This window comes from Protopterus annectens, chromosome 5.part0 (genome assembly GCF_019279795.1).
Source record: "Protopterus annectens isolate FY-2018-M chromosome 5.part0, PAN1.0, whole genome shotgun sequence".
NCBI lineage: Eukaryota > Metazoa > Chordata > Ceratodontiformes > Protopteridae > Protopterus > Protopterus annectens.
This window is the reverse complement of record NC_056735.1, coordinates 1,879,828,502-1,879,850,251: the sequence shown is the minus strand read 5'-3', so window position 1 is coordinate 1,879,850,251 and position 21,750 is coordinate 1,879,828,502.

The following is a 21,750-nucleotide window of genomic DNA, read 5'->3' as shown; positions in this document are numbered from 1 at the left end:
TATATATATATATATATATATATATATATATATATATATATATATATATATATATATATAGATATACAGAGGGGGGGGTCATAGGAGAAACTAGGCTAACTGCCCTGAAGGGCCATTTTAAGCCTAGCCAGTAACCTGATATCAGAATCAAACTCTATACCTTGTTTCTGTAAGGTGAAGACCTTAACCATTATGCCAAACTCAACCCCATAATAATAATCCTGTTTATTAACCAATTGGGCCCACTGGACAGGCAGTCCCCTTTCAGGGGGCACCCGGGGGCAGTGTCTGATTAGATGACTTGCTTAAGGTCACATAGGAGGTAAATGAGGGCTAAGGGAGTAAAACCTTGAACCACAGGAATTATAACATAAAACCTTAACCTCTGTGACACTTGCCAGTAAACTTATAAAAGGTCAATTATTAGATGTTTGACACTTCCTCTGCCAAATCAGGCAATGCTGATTTCATTACATTGGAACTGGCAAAATCAAAAACTAGGTATGCTGAACTCCTGGACTTGCCCCTCTTTGGGACCCCTGTTAGCAAGTGATCCTAGGTCTGGAATAGTAGGGACTTTCAGGATTTGATGTTTTATACTTTTTTGGGTTTTCAGTGTTGGGAGGGTTCGGTATAGTGAAATCAGCATTGCCTGATTTGGTAGCATTGAACATCTGATAACAAACCTGTGTGTGTGTGTGTGTGCGTGTGTGTGTGTGTGTGTGTGTGTGTGTGTGTGTGTGTGTGTGTGTGTGTGTGTGTGTGTGTGTGTGTGTGCGTGTGTGCGTGTGTGTGTGTATGTATGTGTGTGTGTGTGTGTGTGTGTGTGTGTGTGTGTGTGTGTGTGTGTGTGTGTGTGTGTGTGTGTGTGTGTGTGTGCATGTGTGTGTGTGTCTCTATATAGGTTCACTTAATATTGTTAACTCTGTACTTAGCTGACATATGTTTAGTCAACAAAATTAAGTCACCTACACAGATGTTTGACAGATGTGTGATTGCACAATTCTCGTAGTAGGAAAATATGCCCTTTCCTTGACATTGTCAGTCTCAGAGTTAGTATATATAATTAGCATGGGGTGTGGGAGGCACAGACCCCCACATGGGAGGTGTGAGGGGATTACCCCCTGCAAAAATGTTTTATTATATTTTTTTTAAATGCAGCTTTTATAGTCACCGAGATTGTTGCTCATCGCTTACATACTGGAGTGATAACATTTGCAAAGTCAATGCTTTTTGGTCAACTTTGTGAATGTCAATATTTGTATGCTTTGTTTAAAATCAGTACACTTATGTTTATATCTATATGTATATATCTATTTATATATATATATATAGATATATATATATATATATATATATATATATATATATATATATAGATTCACTTTGAATCATCGAATGTTCAGAACATCGATGTTCTGATCATCGAGACCAGAACATCAATGTTCAGAACATCGAAAATTCAAAATGAACCTTAAAAAAAAAAATCACAAACACTACATTATGCAAAGGGGCTTCACCCCCCTGCACACCCCCCCTACTTTAAATTTCCAACTCCGAGATCACACTACAGTGGGGTAAGGGAAATCTCCCATTTACCGCTATATGCGGTAGCACTAAACGGGGGATTTCCCTTACCCTACCTGCAATGCCAGCACTCAGATGGCACACACACACACACACACACACATACACAACATGCAGGGCACCTTGCTGCCCTGCATACACACCCAACATTCCACATTCTCACTTACCTGGCACTTCCACTTTAAACCTTCGATGTTCTGAACATCAATGTTCTGGTCTCGATGATCAGAACTTTGATGTTCTGAACATTCAATGATTTAAAGGGAACTCATATATATATATATATATATATATATATATATATATATATATATATATATATAGCGTTGTCGCCTCACAGTAAGACGTTGTCCTGCTCGATTCTCAGCTAAAGCGTCTTCTGTGTGGAGACATGCGTGAATGGGTGTACCTTCGTTGAAGGTTGTGCGTCAGGGCCGGCAACTTGGCACGTAAAAATCTACTGCTAATCATTAGCGGGCCGGAGTTCTGCTGTGGCCACCCCTAACCGGGAAAAGCCGAAAGACACAACATATATATATATATAAAAATAGGTTATTTAACATATTGAACATAGACTCTTAAACAGTAATTGTCCTCTTAATAAATGTTACCATGGATCCTTGCTTTGATAAAACATATACCCTATCCAAATATGTAGGATTGATCCCTAGTCTTTGTACTGCATTCTTTGCAAGCTTGTAAATTTGATTGCAGACAAAGCGTCCCAGTCTGATTCAGACAAACAACACAAATACCCTTATTTGCCCTCTCACAAGTGACATAATGCCTTAGCACACTTTACAGAGCATTTAACTTCCCTAATATCCTTATTCAAAATCACCTGTTGTCTCAGATGTTCAACTGTAGATCTAACAGCCAGAAAAGTTAGCTTTGGCAGAGCATTTGAGCTTGATCACTGTTAGTGGAAGTCCAAGATTGCTGGTAAAATTGCTCAGAGGCCATTAACCCTTGTCTTAACTGTTCCTTTCCCTCACCAAAGATCACAAAATCATTAAGATAACTTTAGGGTTATCTGATTTGAATGGGTATTTCAGAGCTATACAGTTAAGGCTCATATGCATAACTCAAGCAGTAGGCTATAAATGAAAGTGGAAAAGGATGATGTTGAAATGTGGGAGGGTTCAAGAGATAAACAGAGACTAATATTTTGGATCATGCCTTAAGGAGACTAACAACAACTATATAAAATATTATATTCATAGATCAGTAGAAAATATTCTAAGAACTAAACCAATGTGTCAATGCACAAAGGAAATTTACCAATATTGATATTTCTAAGTAGGTGCATAGAAAATAGGAAAAGAGGGCTGGAATTTACTTAAGGAAATTAGCAAGAAACAAAAGCATTGGGAGAAATAATATGGGAAGGAAAGGTAATGGAGTGGGATAAGGCCACTTGAACTGCAGGCTAGAAGCCACGTTCCCTATCAAGGACTGATAAGAGAGTACCGGAAAAGAGAAAATGTTAGGGGAGCGCTAAATGAAAGATCAGCTCTAATAGTATTTTTAACTGAGTCTAGAACAGAAGATGTTTTTAAAAAAGAGATAATTAATAGCATATGCAGAATGTTGCATTTTAACTGCAGGAATCAACTGAAGTTAGAAATAATCAGCAAAAGAGATCAAAAAGGTAATTTACAAAGAAACAATGGGAAGAAATCTATATAGCTCACAAGTATAAAACAAAGACCAGAATGTTTAAGGTTGTTGTATGAAAGAGTATTTTATACCATGACAGACTTCAGTGGATTTTTCCTGTGGTAGATAGCAAACACTGGAGATGTGATGGGGATGAAGGAGTTAACTGGGAATTTCTTGCTTGGGAATGTAATAAATTGGAAGATTTTAAAAATTCCCTACAGAGTACTTTGACAGAAATATTGAGGAAACAAATGTTTGTAACTGAACTACCTAGATATAGCAAGGCATTGCTTAATTAATTGCTGTTGGCTTCCAAAAAAGTAATTTCCATAAAAATGAAAACAAAAATGTATACCAAACATACATAAGTTCTGAATATTGTAAAGGAGATAAAAATAATTGGAGGTTGCATATTTAGGAAACTGAAGGAGCAAATTTAATAGAAATAGATGTAATTTGTGGGCATAATGCATGCAGAATAATGTTCAAGAGGAAGACTGAGGTTTAAGGGAGGGCAGGGATTAAGCAATTTATATAACGAAGTAATTGTTAAAATGAAAATATGCGTATATTGTATTACAATAAAAATGACAACTGTTGTTATGGTCTGTGGTATTTTCTATAAATCTATGTAAAATCATGTTTCACTTTAAAATGTGACAATTTGATAAAGTTGTTTAAAAAAAGAAAGAAAAAAGAAATCATTAAATCAATGAACAGCCTTTTTTTTCCCCCTGGGCTTCCTTCCTCCCAAACCAGTATATGGCTGTTTTTATCACAAGCCCCACTGACCTGGCCTTGTCAAAGAAGTATTTACCCTCCACCCTCATGTGTAAGAGATGCCAGTCTTGTGGGCAAACAGGAAATGAAATTCCATTTTTGTGTTCAGTATTACCAACCATGGTGTCAGTCATTACCTTAATTACCCGAACAGCAGCATCTAATGAAGAATACTGTATCCAAGCCTTCACTCTGTCAATGACTTCAATTACTGGTTCACCATCCAGACTATATTCGATGAAATGACTAAAAATATGCTCATTGATGATTTTATATTTTTTGGACTAGTGAATAACTTAAATATAGCATTTAAATTTGACTTTACTACCTACTATACTTCTAGACTTAAAAGTAGGCTTCTGGTAAATGAAACGTTACTATAGAACTTAACCACATCATATCACAGCAATAAATAAAAGCCTTGGAGAAGTGTACAAAGACCTGAACTGTGAGTAACAACCTTTTCATAAAAGGGAAAGAGAGAAAAGCCTGATGCTTCTTTCTTGAGTTTTTTCAAACCCTCCCACCCTTTTCCTGTTCTGGTTTTATAAGGCTATGAGCAGGATTCATTAACAGCTACATGAAGTATGTAGATCATGCTGGCATCACTCAGCGCTGCCAACACAATAGCATGTTATTTGGTATTCATTAAGTGGCTCTACACAATGTGTAGAGCCGACAAACAATGGGAAATGGCAGAATATTAAACTTAAAAATAACAAAAACGGAGCCAAAAAACTGTAAAACAGTACAAAGTAGTCTCACACAGTAGCCAAGGTAGATTGAAAATGTAATAAAAAGTTTCCAACACAGTATATGAGTGCTTTCGTCTCATACAAAGAGAGACTTCATCAGATAACATATTTCCCCAGCTGATTCAGTTTATATACCCTTCCTTTGATGATTAATACACATCATTAATCAATCCTGTGTTGGAAAACGTTTTATTAAAATGGCAGAATATACTAATGACAGCATAAAGAGCCAAAGTACATGATAATTAACCAGTCCAATATGGCAGAGTTATTCAGGAAGATATAAAGCAATCATGTACACTCAATGTAGGCTTTTGCCATGTACACCAGGCACCTGTGCTGAAATACTTTCTGACTGTACCATGTTACACAATATAATTCTCAGGAAACAGCTCCAAGGACAGCAAGGTACAGATGAGGAGTCTGGTGGAGAACCACCAACTGCAGATGGTGCTGGCACATGGAGGTATGCACAGCCAGTCCTGGCTCTGGCAAAGAGGCAAAGGATGGCACGTGCAATCACTGTCTAGCTCAAAGTCTAAGATCCCACACATGTAGCGATAGGAAAACTGATGCCTGTCAGATACCAGTCTTTACTTAACCATGTAATGACTGTAATCTGATAGTTTCAGACAGGGACAACCCCCAAGCACACAATTTCTAGATGCAGTAATGACAAGGGTAAGTGTGGAACCTGTAAAAAAAAAGTTATTTAACTGAATACTCTCATAAGGAAATCTGTATATGCTTATAAGTTGAGCCTTTTATGTGATGTGCAGTTATGTCAGTAATATCTCCTCTGTAAGATAATGTTTACAATAAAGCAGGTATGTGTTAGAAGCAATAGTTTGAACCAAGCATTTCAACTGTCCACCATCCATAAAACATGGAACAGGTAAATTATACCTTCATTTGCAAGATTATACCCAGAGGCAAGACTAAAGTACCTAATACTTGTAATGCTGTGATGACAATACTAACTGAAATATGATGATGTACTGCAATATAGCAGTAAGCTATTCAAAAATTAGTAGGTGCAAGAAACCAACAACTTTAGCTATGCAATACATCTTGATAAATCCAATCTTGTGAATAAGCAGACATCAATTATCCACTGTGTGCATCAGACTTATATGCAACCCTAAGTCACACAGACATGTGCAAAGGGCAGGGCACAGCCATCATCATTTGCACAGGGTGAGGGCAGGGTGTAGGAGGCTGACACCAAAGAAGTGACTGTGTGCAAATAAGAAACATATGCTTTTCTCAGAGTATACAGTGCTTGGGGCCAGCAACACCAGATGAATAGTATTCAGCAGTACTGTTTATATGGTTGGCATGTGTGCAAAGTGCTTATGGGCAAGTGATTTTTTTTCTATTTGTGTGTGTCTGATTGGACACAATCAAGCACTGTGCTAGCACTATGTCATGGCATCTTTGAGACGTGCATAGCAGACATCTCAGATCAGCGTATATTATCCTCAACCATGAGAATCACCTCTGCCATAATGTGCACTGATACTTTTATGGCCCTGGCTAAAAGTTGGTGTGCTAACTCAACATGAGTAATATCTGATAGATGTGATCTCATTAGAACTATGTCCAGAACCATGACATGTATCTTACCACATCTTGGTGTGGCCACTACAATCACTGATGGAGTTGTGGATGTAGTATCACTGTGGAAGCATTGCTGGGTAATGACATTGCATGACCACATCTGCTTACACCAGAAGATGGAGCAGCTCTCCAGCCACTTGGATTCGCACCCTCCCTCAATAGATGTTCCTTCACAGACACTGCCTGATCTAGTGTGTCATTCATCCTGTCTAAGGAGTTGTCCACAAGATTCAGGGCGTTGTTCATGTCAAAATCTATAACATTCAGTAGTCACACTGTCTCTTCCAAGGCCCTTGTGGAATGTGCCTGTGCCTTCACTATGGCAATACACATACATCCGGTGGCACCTAATGACACACCCATTTCATGAGGAGAATGGACAGCAGGCCTCTTCTGAGCATCCCTACCAACTCTCCTGTGTGGCACCACACCCTCACAGTGGCCACCAGGAGAAGCAACTGACTACAATCAGAGTAACCACACTAACTTGATCACCTGTGTCACCCTCAACCTGCCCTATATCAGAGATTTCTGTGTCCTGGGTATGTGCATGTGTAGGTATACTGACTGTGTCTGAAACATGGATGAGGGATGTGGGAGTTACATCCTCAATGTCAGACTGACCCCCTGATCCCCCAGGCCATGCCTGTTCATCACCACCATCATCATCAGAGACTACAGATACTCTGTTGTCAGGTGTCACTCTCAGAATCACCTATGATAACATGCAATAAATACAACAAACAGAAAAAGGGAGAATAAAATTGATCACATTTTTTCCTTATAATTAAGGTACGTTAAACTTCAGAACAGATACTATAAATCTAACCAAACTTTACTGTTATATAGAGCTGAATCTACCTTATATAAAGTAATGACAATAAACAAAAATGTGTTTTTACCATGTGCAGGTGGGCTGGCAGCCTGTAACCCAGTAGTGCCTGCATTAGAGGAATGGAAAGAATGGAAAGTGTGCTAAGTATCACAATGCAAATGAAACAAGAAAAAGAGAACAGTTCCCTTCTCAAGTGCAGATTAAAAAGGTTCTCATAAATAATGTTAGTGAACAGTGGTCTGCCCCCTCCAAAACCTAAAGCAAACTCCATTCTTTCTGCATGACTGTAGTCTGTCTCACATACAGTTATCAATGTCTTTCTCTCTCTCTCTCTCTCTCTCTCTCTCTCTCTCTCTCTCTCCATTTGTCTCCCTATATGCATATAAAAATATAACAATGGCATTTTTTTTTTACTTCTTACATCCCTACCAACTCTCCTGTGTGGCAGCACACCCTCACAGTGGCCACCAGGAGAAGCAACTGACTCTACAGTCAGAGTAACCACACTAATGTGCTGTGCAATTTCAGTGGCCCAAAGGCAGACAGAGGTTATCATGTCAGTTGCCTAGTGTCTTATCAGGGAGTAGGATCTTCCATGGCATCCAACTGCATTAAGGTCATCATCTTGGGCAGATTCGTCACCTCTACCTATCAGTAACAGAAAATCTCCATGCCAAAGTAAGGTCTGGATAATTACCACATTTCCTGCATCATTATAAGGTGGCTTATGCAATACATATATCTTTTTGGGTACCATATCTCCATATGAGAAGAGGCAGAAAACAGGCACACATATGTATATAAATAATGAACATATAGGATGGCTATCAGCTCAGTTCTGTGTGACTGTATGCAACCATTAAGCACATAATTTCTTATGATTACACACAAGATAGGTGCTCACCCAGCCCTCCACCCCAAACCCTCCATCAGCCCCCACCAAACTCCCAATCAACTACAATCCCCTACACTCAACCCCCCCACAAACTCTGCCCATTCCCCCACACTGAGTCCAGCTCTCACCAATGCCCATTCTCCTAACAATCCCACAACAAAAAAAAGTATATATTTAGAAATCAAACATCAGAAGAGATCTTATAACACTTCTGTAATTGATATAACACAGATGTAAAATATGGGTCTATATTAGATCAGTGAACACTTAAACAAGCGAACACTGATTGATCGACCTTATTTTAGCGAAAGTTAAATATATCGAAGCAACAGAAACTCAAATTTTTCCCTAGGGAAAGAATTTGGTTGTCCATTTCTGTTGCTTCATTTTTTTCAGTGCTGTGGTGGAAAGTTATGGGTCAGATTCAGGTGAGTGTGCGATTGTGTGGATGTGGGTGTTAGGGTGGGTTAAGTGAGTTAGGGTTAGGGCTTGGGTTAGGTATGTGTGCGATTGTGTGGACGTGAGGGTTAGGGTGGGTTTAGGTGAATTAGGGTTAGGGAGCAGGTGAGGTGAGTGTGCGATAGTGACGGACCTTAGGGTTTGGGTTAAGGTAAGTGGATAGTTAGTGGTGTGTGCATAGTTTAGTGTAGGGTTAGGTGTTTGATTGTAGGTGTATGGGTGTGGATTTCTGTTTGTTGGGTGTGCTTGTGTTGTGTGTATGTGTTTTGGATCAGCAATTCTTTTCCCTAGGAAAAAAATCGCTGATCTGATCTGACAGTTTGAGATTGTAAGCTTTCGCTTACATAAGGTCGATCAATCAGCGTTCGCTGATCTAATATAGACCCAAAATCATGTAATACATTGCTGAATTATCAATATAAATGAAGCATTAGAAAAGTAACACTCCAGAATGTTACAACTGCCATATCCACAGTTGTGGAGTATAGTCCAGTAGAACTACAAAAACAACAACACTTTGTTTTTATTTCCCTGCTAACACAGATAAAAACACCAGACCTTACTACATACATAGAATACAATAATCTACTGGAATTGTGAAAACATGCATACAGAATAAAATAAAATAAAATAATAAATAATATATTGAGCATGTAGCATTTCGTAGTATAACTGTAGAAATTCAGACATGGCTATGGCAAAAGGAAGATATAAAAGTAAATAAATCTAAAATTATACAAAATCCTTTTTAGTTGGCAAGGCCCTTTACTTTCTAATGCTAAACTAAAACCACTACTAAAGAAACAGTGAAATACCTTGACAATACAGCACTGTAGAAAATAGGTAAATCTTGCAAAGGCTTGCTTTACTAGCAGAATCAAGTTCTGTTTCAAAACACTCTCCCTGATAGAATATAAGGACATTACTTTTGTATAGTGCAGAGTCAACTCTGTGGGCACCATGGTTATGCAAATGAGATGTCAAATCATTAGCATTCCTGAATACCAAAAACTGCAGTAAGTGTAGGGATTGTAAACATGGTGCAATGACCTACATGATTAAGTGCACACACCTTAGCAATGGAAGAACCAGCACTGAGAAGTCTTTTCTGTTAATGGCTTGCAGGTATATTTGATTACCCAGACTGCAGGAGCAGCCAGCTTTCACAGTCTCCTCTCTTTGCTCCACCTTTGGAGAGTGTGTCAGAGGGAAGACACTGAAAAAGGGGCTGCAAGTACATTGAATGATGTAAGTGAACAACAATCCTGGCTTAAATGACCACAGTTACTGTTCGTCAGTAGGAAAGGTTGCTCATATTAAAGAGAGTACTATAACCATTGTAAAAGGTAACATATGGTGTGAAAACAGAGTTCCTATTGTGAAAGGTTACATAAACAAAGGATGCACCAGACTGACAGAAAGGGATACAACTGCAGTGAAGGCAGCCTTTGTTTAATATTGTATGAGTGCCTGCTTATGCTGTTTGCAATATCATAATTATGCAGACATTTACAGTCAAATGTGAATGGACAACTTTTATGACTTGTTTCTGTTTCACTTTCAATGTGGCTTGATACAATGTCACATTATCATTACATCTAAACTCCTTTTCATCTTGCTAATGTTTGTCTTTGTCTGTGGCAAATTTGGGAATTACAGTGAAATGATTGCTTTCAATACCCTTGTGCTGCCTTAGATAGCTCAAACACACCTAATGTCATTGTATGGACCACTGCAACAGGAAGAGTATTTACTTCAGGAAATGCACCTCACAGATATAAATTTCTGTGGTACAATTTGTAACTCAATTGAATTGAGAGCAATAAGGCACATGAAGCACTGTTCAAATCCTGTGTAGACATCACATTGAAATTAATCATAATGCATCTTTTTTATCTACCTTCTTTTTAAGATTCATCTGTTTTTCACTTAGCTGCATGCAAAGACAGTTCACTACTTAAGGAAAAAAGTGAAAATTTTACTTTAGGCTGCCTAAAGTGACTCAAAACCACCTGGTGGTTTCTGCATCTGGCAACACTCAGGATAATAATCATTCCAGAAAATACACTTGTCAGGTAGTTTTCTGTGTGTCACAGGGTATAACTAAGGTGAATTGACAGAAATAAGACACACAAAGCATCGTTTGAATCCTGTTTACAGAACATCTTGCCATAATTCACAGCATTTACTTTCCAATCATAATCCATTTTAAGATAAATTTGCATTCCGCTTGACATCATACAAACAGGGTTCTCTACCTAAGGTAAAACACGAAATACTTTAGGCTGCCTTAGGTAGCTCAAACATGCCTGGCAGCAGTGTGCTGTCTTCAGCACTCTGGACAGAACTAACAGAAGAAATCCCAATTGGCCTAGAATTATCTCTGTGGCATGAGGTGTAAGGGCAATGACTTTTGACAAATAACGCAGGATATTCAGGGTTTGAATCCAGCTATAAGATGATCTTTTAAAAAGAGTGTAAAAAACACATTTCTCAGAAACTTTTGAATAGGACTATATCAGTAAAGAAAATGGATAATGTTAAACCTGCTTCTTGTAAGCAATGCATCAGTAAACCTTGAAAAATGAAAATATACTTTTTAGCATATATGAATAATGTTTCATATATATCCACAAACTAATGTATGCCCACTTTCCAAGACATGACATTGGATATATTTCATATAAAACTCACTTGCATATGTATGATGGGGTACAATACTTTTGTTTTAATCATCATGATTCATCACACATCCAAACTATGTCTTCTGAAATATGGATATAACATAAACTTGTCTTGATCATCACATTCAATTGCATCCATGTGATCCAAAATTACTTCCAGTAAGAATGACTTTTAAATAGGAATGTATTCCAAAACGGGATTATAAGTGCACACAAACAGGCCACTCTGAAATGTATCGCCAGTCATTCAAATATCAGTAAATGTCAACTTTCCCGGGTATAAGGTTAGCTATCCTGTGACAATGTCAGTTAATACATTAAGTTGGAAATTTTGCCTCCTTAAGCCCATGGGTTCAATTACCAGTGATTGCAGTGCCATTTTAACATTGACTAACCCCCAAACTGATAATATGTCACAATTCAACCATCTTTCGCCTTCCAAAGTATAACACTCAAACATCAAGCCTGTAAGCATTCTATTATTGAACACTGGAACTTCTGGTAATAGGTGAAGTTCAGAGCCATAAGTGTGTCTTTACTGTTATCTGCTGTAGATAATGTCAATGTGTCTGCCAAGGGTTTCATCTGCTTACAATCACACAAATGTAGTTGGCAAGGTTATGCATGTTTGCACAATACTAGTAACGTGAGATTTGAATTAGGTGCCAATTCAGACATAGTTCGTAATCTTGACTTTTGCAGATATGGCTAGCAAGGGAGAGAATGGTGCTAAATTTAGAGCAGAAAAGTAGGGTGTTGAGGAGTCCAGGATATTTGTGGCACTCCCTGGGAAGCACTGCAGTCATATGCTGCTGCAGGGGGATTATACCAGTTCCCACTGTAAGGCTGAGGCTTGAAAGAGCTTAGCCAAGGCTGTCTCCACTGTAACTGGCATTACATGCAATGATGAACAATGTTGTCACCACTACAGCGACCTTAAAAAGCACAAGCAGGACCTCCTAAGCTGATGGAAGGCTGAATTTAGAAATGGAAGCACCCCCCCCCCACAGTTGCGTAAGTATAATGGCTCATTACCTGTCTATGATGTGACAGTAATTATCTAGTCAACCCGCCCAGTTAGTTACTCATTATGCCTTCATACATATTTGTCTTCTTTATCTTCTCTATGGCAACAGTGGAGATTGCTACAAACTGTGAGGTGCACCAGGAGTGATTAACTTGCCTCAGAGAGGCATGGGGTAAGCATGAGTCAAGTAAAAAATAAAGCCATAATATTATTTTCATTCCCTCAAACACTAACATCTCAAGCAGGTGTATCTCATTAGTCATCTCAAGCATCCATGGCTTCCCAAGTAAGTGCTGCTGCTTGCATTAGGCAATTAGTATACCAGCTTTCCTGTGTGTGACTCAGGACCCAGAAGCAACATACCTTATTTGATAACTGATTATTATTTATCAGATTTTAACAGCAGTCTCTCAGGAAGAATTACATTATGGTAATTGGAATTATTTAGTTAAAATGCATAATTGCAATCCATCATAGTGAAATAAAGGCAGCCATTTCAATCAGATCAGAGATATTTCTTTATTTAATAACATATAAATGCCTTTCCATCACATATGGATGTTGCAAAGGTGTGTAATAATCAATTATCAGAGATGTTTATATATTCTCAAATAAAAGTTTGTTTAAAGTATACATTACTGTTACATGACATTTATCTAATTATCTCTTTTTTGTCTCCCCCACCCATGTCACTTTTTGGGAGGGCTTATAATTTATTAACATTCTGCTGTTTGCATAACTTGCTGATTAAAATTAATCATCAACAGCACAGAGAGGTATACTGACCACTAAAGCTTGGCCTGGCATATCTCCACAGATGGCAGCACAGACACCCAGTGTTGATTTTACAACCCCTACCATACATGTTCCAAGTATGTCAGGTAGCTCAGCGCTGGCTGCTGGTGCAGTGATGCACTCCAGAAGCAGAGCTGTGGGGGATATAATGGAGTGGAGCCTCAATACATGTATCAGCAGAGCTGTAAGGGTCCTGTATCACATTGCACAGATGATGCCACATCTTGCACTTACCCAGGGAGCTGCTGCAGGAGACAGTAATGACAGTTCTGAGGGTGAATACTAGATTCCTACTGTTCTCATGCTGGATGTGTGTACACCTCCCAATGTCCCAAAGCATGGTGTCCCCCAACATTTGTCTTCATCACCATCCTTGTCTGTTTCATATGTCCTGTATGTCTGTGGATGCTCCCTGGCCTACCCTACCTATCTGATACTCTCATTCCTAAACACCTTTGCCAACATTCATCCCCCCCCAAAAAAAATGGGCACCTGTCTCACAAAAACATTATGCCATATACATAGCTCTCCACTTCCCCTATGTGTCATCCTGACAGAATTGATTAGGTCCAATTGGCCATACAACATTATTTCATTGTTTCACCCAGCACTGGTGTAGTGACTCTGGAAAATCATGAAACTGAGTAAATAATTGTATACTGAAGTTGTGAAAAAAATGGATAGCTATGGTGCTCTCTCATGACCCTCCTGAAAATTCCTGTTTTCTTTTCCCTTTGTGCTACTCTCTGCCTGCAAAACCACATTTTCACCACTGTCCTATCCACCACTTTTTCACACATTTAATATGGTCAGTAAAACAGAATCATGCACAACACACATGGTGGACAGAAATGGCCCATGAAAAACCCTTCACTTTATGTACCCTGCATTTGTGTGGAGCTTGGTAGAGCACAGCAATCCTGAGTGACAGTAAGCACCATTTAAGTTCTTGTTCCAAAAGCTAAAGGTGTCAATTTAATCTGTAGTGGTCTGGTTGCTGTCATACAAATGTTTTTAAATCTGCTCTGCTGTGGGAATACAGAATAAAGCCATACCAAAGGTAGTACTGTGGAACAGTTAATGTAATAATTATTAGGCTACAGGATGTAATAATCTAAGAGACCCTATGTGCAGTGTTGCGATAATTATCCTTATTTGTAAACAGATTTTTAGCATAGTATCATGAGGTTGTTTGCAGCTGTATGTCAGCTTATCACTTCATGACAGTTCATAGTCTTATCATATTTTAATTGCAAATGCATGTATTTCTCTACATATAACACAGTTCCTTAACATAGCATTTGAATAGTGCAAAAATACATCATTAGCAACAACACTGCAGCTCCAACAGGGAGCTTTAGTAAGCCAACCATATGTTGGTTATTTATCCAAGTTTATTGCATTCTCCCATCTCTTATTTGCACCTGTAGCCACCATTTTATTATACAGAGCAGGACATATTAATAGTTTAATAAGTATGTCTAAAACATCATACAGGTGTCCTACATGTCCTACAAAACATATTTGTGCTATTTCTCTCTGCATCTGTCTGTAATGCTCTCTGTTCACACATCCTACTTACATAAGTTTTCATTATGTTTCAATAGTGCTATTGTAATTTTGGGAAGTAGTAATTCCTTTGTCATGTAGTGAGCTAATGCTCAGTGTGTAGAAAGATTTTGTAATAATGTCACAGGTTCTATTGTGGCCATTAGTGAAGTGCTAATGACTGTTTTTGGTTCAGCAATATAGGCGTACCAGTTGGCTACATATTGCTGTGAGCCACCATTATCCTTCTTCAGTGATAATTTACTTTTCCCCTGCCTCTGTGTCACCCTAACAATCTATTTTCTCCCTTCTGTACCATTATTCTTCCAGCTCTGCTTTTGCACAATGTTTGGGGCTGGGCAACTAATGTTAAATGGAAGTACAATGTTTATAGCAATATATTTGGATTTGATTGCATTCATCTGCATTACACTCTCACTTAGCACTGCTGGGCTAAGCTATGTTTAGTCAGTTTACTGCAAATTTAAACAAGATGAAGAGTTGGATGTACTGATTAGGGTGGTCAATGGGGTGATAAAGATAATTTTATACATTCAATTTTGCTGATATCTGCTGTCAACTCAACTTTCACAGATATGAATTTCTACATCTTGTACTAAAATAACACTCAGGTGTAAATTAATTATTGGCATACTGAAAACGGTCAGATACATATAAATGACAACACACTTCATGTTGTTTTGTCTAAGTACTGTTTATTTACATATTGTCTAAACCTCTTTACTTTGCACATCATTATAATGCTGATACACTGATCTGCCAGCTACCTTTGTAAATGCTGCCTTGTAAAGGTTTTTGTGTAGAAGCCGGCACAGAGCAACATAGATTACTGCTAACTACTCTTGTAAGTTCAACACTAAGATATGATTATGCATTTGCTGACACTTAGCCATCAGCAGAGCAAATAAGCTTGGTGATACTGTGCTTAAACAGTACGAGAAAAAAAGAGGAGATCAAAGAATCACAATTTTCTGTCACATAAAGTTTGCATGTCTGTATTACTGTTGCCTAAAGATGATCACAAGTTTTGAATGATGTTAACTCACCTAAGTATTTTTTGTGAAGTAATGTGCCTGCTGTACAGTGTTTCCAGTTGCTTGATGTTACCAGCTTGGTTAACCTACTCTCACCACATCCATCACTAACACTCTACAGTAGAAGGTCCTATGTACATCTTCCATGTGTGTCTGGCCATAGTGTAAGTATGACACAATACAAGTGTGCAATCAACCTGACAGAGAATTTTTGATTGATACTCCAGTGGTGTGCAACAGTCACTATGTATGTCATCCCATTATGTGGAACATGTCAATGTCCCTCACAGTATCACAATGTACAGTTAGGACAGTATGTACATTGTATTGTCAAGGTATGCCATTATATGTGACAGTCATAGTGACATAACATTGTCCTGTGCACACATATGCATTTGTTGCATGAGCTGGAATGCACATGACTATCTCTTCCAAGCACAGATTTGTATAAATATTCCAATAAGCAATTTCACATAAATATTATGCATCTTTCCCTGTGGTACTAGTGACTATTACATTGCTCTTTGGATTATGTAAGCTAGATAATAACGCGTTTCAATACCTAGCACAGAAGACTTATATGTCTGCTTCTGACTATGGGCATCCCTTGGTGGTGTATCCACTTCCCCCTGAGAATAATACATTTAACTGTTCTCTCATCTCCCTTAGTCCTAATTTTACAGTTACATCCTCTAGGAGTGGGGGGATAAATTTCAACTGAACCTGTCAGCCAAAGGGTTGGCAACAGTCTCCAGTTCAGTGTGAGCTATGCCATTTACAATACTTTCTGTGTATTCTTGTGTAGTTCACCTGAGGTTTTAGACAAAGCTTTAGAAAGCTTTGGAGTTGTCCTTTGCATGAGAAGCTATTTTTTCTTCAAATTTAGCTTTTCAAGTATTAATTCACTCTCTTTGCTGTCTGTTTTGATTGGTCGGGGTTTTTTTAGTATGTATGACTTTGTTCCTCTTATACATAGCCAAGATTCTTTTCTTTTGTCACATAACAGATTAATATTGTGATTCCACCAGAGCAGCTTGTCTTTTGAGTTTTCCTTATTCTTAATATGAGTGGGTATAGCTTGAGCTTTATAGCTATTAATATAGCTGTACTGAAATTTTGTAAATTTTGTAAACAGCTCAGTATATGCTATGCTATTAATGGGTTGGGGGTGCTTGGAATTGTTAATTAGTAGAGAGAGATTAGCTTTGGAATAATTCCTAAACATTTTTGGTTTCACTGGATCCCTAATTTAATTTTTATTTCAAGTAATACTGCCTTATGATCATATCTGATGAGCAAAGACATTATATTAGGTGAGGAACATTGGTCCCGCATAGTTGTCAGTATAAGGTCAAGGATGTTTGTACCCCTGGTAAGAGAATGGACCAACTGTTCCAGGATGTTGGTATTAACAAAGCTTAGGAATTGCTAGGCTTGTGCATAAAAAGTGGTATAGGATTCCCAATCTATAGATGGGTAGTTGAGATCCTCCATGAATATCATATTGGGATGAATGGTGAGGGTAAGGTAAGGGTTACCTGGGATATGGAGGGGTATGCATTCATTTCAACCTCTTAGCACAAGAAATCTAGATAAAGAAAAATACTGGGGAGACAAAGACCCAAAAATAGGGACACATTTTAAATATTGCTCTTGTAAACTGTGGAAATTACTAAAATAACTGGATTTGTGTTATCATACATTTTCTGAAGGATATGAAGTCTGAAATTCAAATGTGCATCATTATTTAGTCACTTTAATCCTTGGCAATTTGTCAGAAAACCACATAGTGCATGAAAAATAGACCAAAAATATAAAGCAGAAATCTGGACATTCTGCAAAAAATCTGGACAGTTAAGAAGTATGATGGACAAGGAACCTGGACAACTGGTCAGGAACCTGGACAAATGGATGGGAAACAAAAAATATACCCCTGGGATTCCACCTATGCCCCTGCTGGACAGGGAAAATAGGTGCTTACTTTGTGGGAACATGGGTGAAATTCTTGGCTAGGCTTATAAGGTCCTCCAGGCCAATAGCCTAATATCATCATAGGAACCTATGAACCTATGATGGTATGAAACCCTGTTTATGGTGAGTTGCACCTGTGCACATTCCAGTGGGTCATACACTTTAACTAGTCTGGATGTGAGGTTGGTTTTAGTATAGACTGAGATTCCTCCACCTTTAGGTCCCTCCTGTGCAGTAACAGGTCTAAAGGTGTGAAAGGCATTATAACCCTGCTTTGCTGGAGCACCCTCAGTGACTTTAAGTTATGTCTCTGTTACTACATAGATGTCCACACTTGCAGGGAGTTGAGTTTTTTGTTAAGACTTCTACCACTGAGCAGTACCACCTTCAGATATTCCTTCATAGGCGCAGTTAAGTCAGTAGGTTTATCAGTCTGGCATTGCCTAAAAAAGGCCCTATGGTGGTGAAAAAGGTCTTTGTCAATATCCAAAAGCCTAGAAGGGATAAGTGAGACTATCCCTGACAAAGTAGTATGTTCTCTCAACCATGTTTTCCCAGACCATCAAATATTGTACCCCTTTGGACCGATACCAGAAGTTAAACCAATTGTTAAAATCAATTATTTTCTGTTGTTAATGTGGCATAATTCCTGGAGAAGGTAGAATGCTGATCACTGCTAGGCTCATACCTGCCCAAACACACACAATTAGTGAGCTTGATTATGCCTCACTTCATATAGTCAAAGAACATATGTCTCAGGTCATTAACACTCACATGGACTATGACAGAGTCATACTGGTACCTGTGGTTCAATGACCTGAGTGACTGTGTGACTTGATGAATCCTACCCCCAGAAAAGCAGCTTAATGTGACTCTGTCCTTACTCAGTCTGTTGAGGGGGGCATCACTGCACCTCACTATAGAATCACCAATAACCAGAAAATTTGGTTGTGCATTGGTTTGCCTTAAGGGCTTAGCAGTAGAGGCACTGGATACAGTGTTACTATATGTAGCTGCGGGTGGTGTTTCTGTGATGGCTGAGAACCCTTTCTTTGATTGAACTATGCAGATGTCTTAGTGTTTTAGGGAGGTTACCTGTAAGTGCCTCAGCATAAAAAGTTTTATGTGTAGGGTATTTTCTCTATGCAGTAAGTGTAAGAGTGTCACTGACAATCTCTGTGGGATTTGTTTTGATGGTATGACAGTGTTGCCTCCAACATTAAAGTGTATTTATATCTTTCACTCACTTTATCTGTTTTATTAAGAATAACTGGGTTGTCACGGTACATGAGACAATTGCTACAATGCCTCAGAATACCCATCTCAACCAGAATGGCCACAGAGAAAGTCAGGAAGTGCATATCCATGGCTACAGATCTACTAATGGAGGAGTGAGGGAAATTTAAATATTGAATAGGTCAATAAGACAAGGAATTTGATAAGCAATGCTCAGCTATGCAAAACCTAGATGCTCTAGTAGTTTAAAAAATCTGTCTAGACAGTGATGCTACAGGAGTGTATACCTCAAACATTTCTAATGTAAAATAATTGGTTTGGAGCCCAAGTGCTTATATCACAACAAAGACACTTAGAATAATAGGAACAATAAGCCTTCATCAGCAATTCCCAGCTCGGAAGGGTGTAGGTTATCCTCTCTTGCCACAAGAGTGTAGACCACAAACCTTCCTAATGTAAAATAACTGGTTTTGAGCCTGAATGCTTGAATCCAAACAAAAACACTTAAAATAACAGACACAATAAGCCTTCAACTAGCAATTTCCAGCTCTGAAGAGTGTAGGCTATCCTCTCCTGCCAAAAGAGCGTAGACCATAAACCTTCCTAATGTAAAATAACTTGTTTAGAGCCAAAGTGCTTAAATAAGAACAAAGTCACTTAGAATAACAGGCACAATAAGCCTTCACCAGCAATTCCCAGCTCAGAAGGGTGGAGGCTACCCTCTATTTCCACAAGAGTGTAGACCACAAACCTTCTTAATGCAAAATAACTGGCTGGAGCCCAAGATCTTAAAACAGAACTAAGACACTTTTAGAATAACAGACACAATTAACTTTCAACCAACAATTCCCGACTCAGAAGGGTATAAGTTACCTCTCCTGCCACAAGAGTGTAGTGCACAAATTTTCCTTTAGATAACCAGTCTGAAGCCCACGTGCTTAAATCAAAACTAAGAGGTTTAGAATAGCAGTCACAATGTAATCAGGCTACTAACAAGCAGTAATAAATGCAGCAGATTAAATGTAACTGAACATATTAAGAACAGTAAAAATAGTGGAATAAAGTGCATTTTTTTAGTAAGTGGGAAGGGAGAAAACAGATGATAATTAAGTTTAAGAAACTAAAGGGAGGTCCTTCTCAGCTTATCTCAAAGTGCTCAGTAGAATGAGCTGATGAGATGCAACTAGGAGAAGTGTCCAAAATCATATTTATAGTAGGACAGGCAACTCAAAAGCCACCAAGTTTAAAAGTACAACAGCAGAGGTGTGGGTATGTAGGAAAAATCAAATCCAGGTCAAATCCAGGCAGATATCAGCAGTACATACATACATACATACATACGTACATACATACATACATACAAATATTTCAAGCACTGGCATTAATGCCCTTCTAGCTTGTTAATATACCAGAACAGTTGTCCCCATATTAAGTGTCCAGGCTGTTCTTAAAAATATCTAAACCAGTACTTGCTTTAATGTCATTTGATAGTCTGTTCCATGCATCAGCTATTCTGCCAGAGAACCAATTAGCACACTTCTCATTCCTATAGAATCTTCTACATAGGTTATCTGATGATTCTCTAGTACCTTTTGATAATCCCAAACATTCCCAGTGGTAGTTGTCCCTAAATGCCCTATATACCTGAATAAGATCGCCTCTTAAATATCTGTATGAGACACTGTACAAGTTCAGATATTTTAGTCTTTCATAATAAGTTAGATTTTCGCATCCATGGATGCCCTTAGTATATTTCTGCTGTACTCTTTCCAGTTTATTCATGCTTGTTTTCTTATAAGGTTCCCATATTGTTATTCCATATTCAAGTTTGGGTCTAACATAACTAACAAACAATGACTTCATAATTTTTGATTTCCTAGACTTTACAAATCTTTTTATACAACCCATATTTCTATAACTATCATTAACCAATTGGTTGATATGATTAGAAAAACTCATAGCTGAATCTACCCATATACCCAGGTCCTTAAATGAGTCTACAGTTTCAATCACTGTGTGCTGTATTAAATATTCACCTTTCAGTTTATTTCTCCCAAATCTCGTATGCTTATTTTTTCATGTATTTATCAAGATATTATTCTCCTGTGCCTCAATGGACAATAATTTAGTCAAGTTATTTTGCAGACATGCCTTATCTGTAACACATGTAATCAGTTTACAGAATTTCAGGTCATCTGCATATAGACTATAGAACACCTCTGATGAAAAAGTTAGGTCTGAAAGATACAATCTAAACAAGTAAGGGCCTAAGACAGAGCCCAGTGGGATGCCCTGACTATAACCAAGTATTTCACCTGTCCTGTTGCTGTATGATACTTGCCATGTCCAATTTGCAAGCCATGCAGCTATCTATCTTATTAAGACTACATCAATACCTAGTTGTACTAATTTATTGCTCAGTGTTTTGTGTATGACCCTGTCAAATGCTGAAGTTAAATCTATATAAGTTACATCACAGCACAATTTTCCATTCATAGTTGTTATTATATTGTTACAGAGCATCATGTTACAGGTGGTAGTAGATCTATTTTCAACATATGTATATTAATATATGGTTTCAAGTCCCAACCTATCCATTTCTGACAATAACTTGTCCAATATTACCTTCTCCATTATTTTTCCACAATATGAAAGTAGATTTAAGGGTCTATATGACTCAGGGTTTGTCCTACTCCCCTTTCCCTTAAAGACAGGTTTAAATATAGCATGTCCCCAATCTTGAGGAATCTCCCCATATTTATATGACCTAGTGAATAATAGATATAATGGTACCATAAGTTCTTGCTGAAGTGTTCTCAGGTCATTGTTATTAAATCTGTC